The sequence below is a fragment of the Gopherus evgoodei genome, chromosome 3 (genome assembly GCF_007399415.2).
Source record: "Gopherus evgoodei ecotype Sinaloan lineage chromosome 3, rGopEvg1_v1.p, whole genome shotgun sequence".
Taxonomy (NCBI): domain Eukaryota; kingdom Metazoa; phylum Chordata; order Testudines; family Testudinidae; genus Gopherus; species Gopherus evgoodei.
This window is the reverse complement of record NC_044324.1, coordinates 33,059,910-33,067,360: the sequence shown is the minus strand read 5'-3', so window position 1 is coordinate 33,067,360 and position 7,451 is coordinate 33,059,910.

The following is a 7,451-nucleotide window of genomic DNA, read 5'->3' as shown; positions in this document are numbered from 1 at the left end:
ACTTTTAAAGTAGAGCTTGATAAATTTATGAATAGGTTTATATGGAGGGGTTACCTGTGAAACCGGGGACTGGACTCAATGACCCAGGAGGTCTCTTCCAATCCTGTGAGAGGAAAGTGTGTAGGGTTGTACTGTCCCAGTGGGAGATCTGAGACATTATACCTTTGGCATATATAATACTAGGAGTACTGGGGAAATGTGGGACAAAGTTGTCCCTTACTACATGCTTAGAAAAGATGCAGTATGCATCCCACCCTAACTCCATCCCATTGCCCTAGTCCCCCACTGCTGCCTGGAACAGTTCTGATTTGAGATCAGTGAAGATTTGTTGATGCTCTAGCATCCATAAATACCAATAGTTTCCCCCTCCCCACGATACTGCTCTCTGAGTTAATTTTGCTTCTTTAGGGATACAGTAGACAAAAACTGGACCATACTTAAGAACTTTAGACAGACTTCTTTAAGCTCTGAGTGAATCAATCTTCTCTGACCCTTATCGTTCTTCCATCAGAACAAACTCCTTGAGCCATTGCCATGTGCTCTATATATTTGATAGTTGTCACTTTGAATCAAATATGTTCTTTATTGAATTTGACATTTTTGGCATGTACTGTTCCTGTCACCTGATGTAGAATTTGATCATGCTGTTCAGCTATCTCTACTGTTGTGATCATATCATCACCCATTATAGTAACTCTCTGTATGTACCAAAAGAGATCCTAATTTTTCTGCTGAAACATCTTGTTTGCAGATTTGATGCTGAACAGAAGACAGCAGAAACTGTAATTTCTGTATAGGGGGCTGAATATGCAGAAATTCAAGGACTCATCAATTTTATCTGCCACTATCCATTTTTTTCATAAAGGATGATGAAGATAGTATTGCCTGCCAAGCAGCTCAAAACTCCTTTGTTTTGTGTTTATGCAATGCTGCTGTATTCAGGTGGCATGCATCCAAAGACACTAAGAATGCAGCATTCTTCTTTCCAGTATAACAAAGCAATTAACTCAGTCCACAGAACCCTTGACTTTGGCTCTGACTTCCTTTTTCTCAAATTATTGCATGGTAACTTTCAGTGTACTGGACAGGGTCAAGGATATCTTCCATTACTTATGACGAGTGGGATTGCTTCAGGGTTAGTGTGGATATACTTCTCTTCTTCAGACCCTCCAAGGATTTTAACTACATCCTGGTACCTGATAATTAAGCTTTCCTTGTGATTATTATTATATTAAGGAACTCCTTCTTAAAAATCCTGTGCACTTAAAAATTTAACATGAAAGGGACACAGCCTGATGATTTTCTCAAATTAAACCAAGGATGTGGTGAAAGAGGGCTAACTTCAATAGGTCAAGAGCCTTACCCAAAGGATTAGTTTTGGACTTCCTTCTGATATTTTCAAAGTTAGAAGGGAAGGCAAGATGCTTATTTCATGACACTTTTCAGTTTTTTTGCTATCTGATCTCACTACAGCAAAAGCCGCCTCCCCCTCCCCGGCCCAAAACATACAGACAAGATGATGTGATGCTGGTAGACCAGTGCCAGCTCATGCCAAGGTTCCTAAGGCGCCAACTAAACACTGACCAGTGTGTAGCTTGAAACCAGTCCGGCTCACCTGTGTGTTCATTGTTAAAATAGATGTAAGTTTATAAGAATGTGTATAGTGTTTAGACTTTACATGCAGCATCCTTCAAGCATATTATAGTAATCTCACTTATAACATCTGTACCCCATATTATAAGATAATATTGCCTGTTTGCCTTGTAAGTCATCAAACAGAGAACCAGCATCTATTAATGCAAAATTCTGGCTTTCTGCAGAAGTGGGTCCTGTCCCAAGAAGGCCCACTGAAACCAAATGAGCCATTGTGAAACATCAGAAAACAAAGATTTTGTTAATTGCCCCCACACATACACCCATGAAGAGGAGACATGCATATGGACTCAGTTCCTCAGCTTGAATTCTGGGGGAAGCGAATAAAAATCCATGACAAGAAGGAATTGGATCTCTGTGCTGTTTGGACTTTGGGAGGGCAAGATTTCTAATCCTATGCAAGAGATCCTCTGTGCTTAGCCTGGGTTAACCCTAAAGGAGATTTAGAGCTTGCATGTTACAGTAGCTTCTATCACTTTTTGAAACCTAAGATTGAAACTTATTGTTATGTTTATCTGCTTTAATCTTGTAAATAACTTTTATTTCTTTTTCTAGTTAATCTGTAGGTAGTTTATTATTGGATTAGCTACAAGCATTGTATTTGGTGTAGGTCTAATACGTAATTGACCTGGGGTAAGTGGCTGGTCCTTTAGAACTGGAAGTAACCTGAATATTTTGATTGTTGTCTTTGTGATAGATGGTACCTCACAAGCTTACTTGAGTGTCAAAATAGATAGGAATAGCCAAGGGGATTGTTTGTGACTCCATGTTAAGGTTGTTGTAGTGCCTGAGATGTTCACACTTGATATTTGGCTGGTGAAATCTATGCATGGAACTCGCAATCAATTTGGGATGTGTGCCATGCTTCTTAACAGCCTGCCCTGTGGTTGGTATTCATGCCCTTAGTTCACTCCAGATGCATTAAAGCAACTTTACCAAATCAGTCACTGCAGTATTGGAATTCAGTTCTCAGACTAGCAACAAACTGTACAGGGCAAACCCCTGTGATGGGGTGCCTGCTCCACACTGGGCTCTAAGGGATTAATAGAGCACTAGGAAGACTGCGCAGGAGGTAGCCAATCACAGAAGGGCTGAAAGGAGCAGCCAAGCAGGGCCAAGCTGGCCCTTATAAAAAGGGAACTGCAGGGCAGAAGAGGGCAGTTCTGTGCTGGGAACCCAGGGAGGAAGGACTGTGTCTCTGGAGGGCTGAGGGAACTGCCAGCACCCTGGACAGAGCAGTGCTGCTAGCAGGGACCAGGGGAGCAACAGAGGGCTCCTGGCTGGCTGCTGGGGTTTTCAGGCTGAGGCCCTAAGGCAAAGGCAAAGAGGATGCTGGGGCCATGAGAAAGTGGCCAGACAATTCACTGCAGTTGCCACTAAGAGAAGTGGCTGAAGACTGGACTGCAGGTCCACCAAAAGAGGTGAGCACAGTGTGTGGCATGGCCAGAAGGCTGTGTTGCTGAAGAGGACGCTGTGGTCCTTGGAGAGATGTGGGTTCTAGAGCAGAAATGATGGCAATGAGGCACCACCTAAAGAGGGCACTGAGCTAATTCCCAAGACAGCCAGAAGAAGGCACCGCAGTGGTGAGTGAACCCTGTTACACGCGGTGGAGAATGCAGGCACATGGTCACCCCTGAGATAAAGGGAGGAAAGAGGACTGTGGGATGATTATCCAGGTACAAAAGGGTTTGAGAGATTAAAAGAGAGATATTGAAGGTGGGGATGATGAATCCAGAGTATGCAAAGGTCTTCTTTGCACAAGGTTCTTGTGCCATCCCAGGCTGGACTCCAGTATCAATATCCTGGAAGAAAGGGACTGACAGACAGCAGGGAAGGCTCAAGATCCTGCTGCAGGGAATCCTGGAGAACCAACAAAAGCAGTGGGAGGCACAGTGGTACCTCCAGACTTATTTGGGGCAGCTGGTTAAGCAACCACAGGCCCTGATAAAGGTTCTGCAGAGTTTAATAGAAGCTGCAGAAAGCATGAAGAGAAGCCAGGCACCATGGCCAGGAGGCCGGTGGCTGGGCTGACTGATTGTTATGCCTGCATGTGGCAAGGACACTGGAAAAGAGATTGTCCCTACTGGGATGGGGGACTGAAGCCTCAACCAGAGAGTGGGAAGGAACAAGAGCCCCTCCCCCCCTCAGTAGGAAAACAAGGAGGGGACAGATATGTTAGGTCTGTAGGCAAGAAAGGCATGTACAGGAGGAGTTCCCTTACGTAAGTGTCAGGGTCAAGGCTAGCCCAGGGAAAGGGGCTGAACAAGGGAATGACTATGGGAGGTCCATGGCAAAGAAGAGACAAGGACCTTGCTTTTGGTGCCATGAGAGCGGCCATATAAAAACACACTTCCCCTTAGGAGAAGACGAGATTGGAAAAGGGTGCCCAGGAACCAGGGTGGGTCAGACCGTCAGGGGTGGATGCAATGGTGATGGCCACAGACCTGCCAGGGAGTCAGTTCCCACCAGAGGTGGCTCTAGGTATTTTGCCGCCCCAAGCATAGCAGGGAGGCTGCCTTCGGTGGCTTGCCTGCGGGAGGTCCCTGGTCTCTCGAATTCGGCGGCAGCCTGTGGGAGGTCCACCAAAGCCACGGGACCAGCGGACCCTCTGCAGGCATGCCGCTGAAGGCAGCCTGCCTGCCGCCCTCGTGGTGACAGGCAGAGCGCCCCCGTGGCCTGCCGTCCCAGGCACGCGTGTGGCGTGCTGGTGCCTGGAGCTGCCCCTGGCTCCCACACCCAGTAGAAGGTGGCAAGGGCAAAGAGGATGCTAGAGCCATGAGGAAGTGGCCAGACAATTTGCTGCAGTTGCTGCCACAGTCCCTGGAGTGACATGGGTCCTAGAGCAGGAGTGAAGAGGGTGCCAAGCTAATTCCCAGGACAGCCAGCAGCAGACACTACAGTGGTGAGTGAACCCCATTACACCCACCATTTTGTTTCCCATCTTCCCAGATTTATTTCTTTGAACTGCTCTTGTTTCATCAGCAGAGGAAGCTGGCTGGGGAGTGAGTTGCGGGCAAGAAGGATCTCAACTTTGATTGTATGTTGACCATGCCAGTCTGCCAGTTGGTCTCAGAAAGTAGCTATGGACTCCTGTTGCTGCTGTTCGATTGGAGGGCTACAATATGGAGACACATGCTTTGCTTTCATCTACCCTACACCACTGCCCTCATAGACTCATAGACTCATAGACTCTAGGACTGGAAGGGACCTCGAGAGGTCATCGAGTCCAGTCCCCTGCCCTCATGGCAGGACCAAATACCGTCTAGACCATCCCTGATAGACATTTATCTAACCTACTCTTAAATATCTCCAGCGATGGAGATTCCACAACTTCCCTAGGCAATCTATTCCAGTGTTTAACTACCCTGACAGTTAGGAACTTTTTCCTAACGTCCAACCTAAATCTCCCTTGCTGCAGTTTAAGCCCATTGCTTCTTGTTCTACCATTGGAGGCCAAGGTGAACAAGTTTTCTCCCTCCTCCTGATGACACCCTTTTAGATACCTGAAAACTGCTATCAGGTCCCCTCTCAGTCTTCTCTTTTCCAAACTAAACAAACCCAATTCCTTCAGCCTTCCTTCATAGGTCATGTTCTCAAGACCTTTAATCATTCTTGTTGCTCTTCTCTGGACCCTCTCCAATTTCTCCACATCTTTCTTGAAATGCGGTGCCCAGAACTGGACACAATACTCCAGTTGAGGCCTAACCAGCGCAGAGTAAAGCGGAAGAATGACTTCTCGTGTCTTGTTTACAACACACCTGTTAATGCATCCCAGAATCATGTTTGCTTTTTTTGCAACAGTATCACACTGTTCACTCATATTAAGCTTGTGGTCCACTATGACCCCTAGATCTCTTTCTGCCTTACTCCTTCCTAGACAGTCTCTTCCCATTCTGTATGTGTGAAACTGATTGTTTCTTCCTAAGTGGAGCACTTTGCATTTATCTTTATTGAACTTCATCCTGTTTACCTCAGACCACTTCTCCAATTTGTCCAGATCATTTTGAATTTTGACCCTGTCCTCCAGAGCAGTTGCAATCCCTCCCAGTTTGGTATCGTCCGCAAACTTAATAAGCGTACTTTCTATGCCAACATCTAAATCGTTGATGAAGATATTGAACAGAACCGGTCCCAAAACAGACCCCTGCGGAACCCCACTTGTTATACCTTTCCAGCAGGATTGGGAGCCATTAACAACTACTCTCTGAGTACGGTTATCCAGCCAGTTATGCACCCACCTTATAGTAGCCCCATCTAAATTGTACTTTCCTAGCTTATCTATAAGAATATCATGCGAAACTGTATCAAATGCCTTACTAAAGTCTAGGTATATCACATCCACCGCTTCTCCCTTATCCACAAGGCTCGTTATCCTATCAAAGAATGCTATCAGATTAGTTTGACACGATTTGTTCTTTACAAATCCATGCTGGCTATTCCCTATCACCTTACCACCTTCCAAGTGTTTGCAGATGATTTCTTTGATTACCTGCTCCATTATCTTCCCTGGCACAGAAGTTAAACTAACTGGTCTGTAGTTTCCCGGGTTGTTTTTATTTCCCTTTTTATAGATGGGCACTATATTTGCCCCCTTCCAGTCTTCTGGAATCTCCCCCGTCTCCCATGATTTCCCAAAGATAATAGCTAGAGGCTCAGATACCTCCTCTATTAACTCCTTGAGTATTCTAGGATGCATTTCATCAGGCCCTGGTGACTTGCAGGCATCTAACTTTTCTAAGTGATTTTTTTACTTGCTCTTTCCTTATTTTCTCTTCTAAACCTACCCTCTTCCCGTAAGCATTCACTATACTAGACATTCCTTCAGACTTCTCAGTGAAGACCGAAACAAAGAAGTCATTAAGCATCTCTGCCATTTCCAAGTCTCCCGTTACTGTTACCCCCTCCTCATTGAGCAGTGGGCCTACCCTGTCCTTAGTCTTCCTCTTGCTTCTAATGTATTGATAAAAAGTCTTCTTGTTTCCCTTTATTCCCATAGCTAGTTTGAGTTCATTTTGTGCCTTTGCTTTTCTAATCTTGCCTCTGCATTCCTGTGTTATTTGCCTATATTCATCCTTCGTGATCTGACCTAGTTTCCATTTTTTATATGCCGCCTTTTTATTTTGTAGGTCACGCAAGATCTCAAGGGTAAGCCAAGGTGGTCTTTTGCCACATTTTCTATCTTTCCTAACCATCGGAATAACTTGCTTTTGGGCCCTTAATAGCGTCCCTTTGAAAAACTGCCAACTTTCCTCAGTTGTTTTTCCCCTCAGTCTTAATTCCCATGGGACCTTGCCTATCAGCTCTCTGAGCTTACCAAAATCCGCCTTCCTGAAATCCATTGTCTCTATTCTGCTGTACTCCTTTCTACCCTTCCTTAGAATTGCAAATTCTATGATTTCATGATCACTTTCGCCCAAGCTTCCTTCTACTTTTAAATTCTCAACAAGTTCCTCCCTATTGGTTAAAATCAAGTCAAGAACAGCTTCCCCCCTAGTAGCTTTTTCAACTTTCTGAAATAAAAAGTTGTCTGCAATGCAGTCCAGGAACTTATTGGATAGTCATGATTCCAGAGTACCAGGATCACATCTGCCTTCAAGATTCTGACTCCAGGCAAAACACTCCCCTGGACCGGAGAACTCTACATCCATGGATCAGCAGGGTTCAACAGAGAAGTGTGGAGATTTTTTTTGCTGTCTGTCTGAGACACTGTCCTTCCTGGTAACTTTTCCAAACCTCCTACCTGCCTTTTTTAAAAAATAAATCTCCCCCCTCCCTGCAATGATTTTACTTTGTTTCAT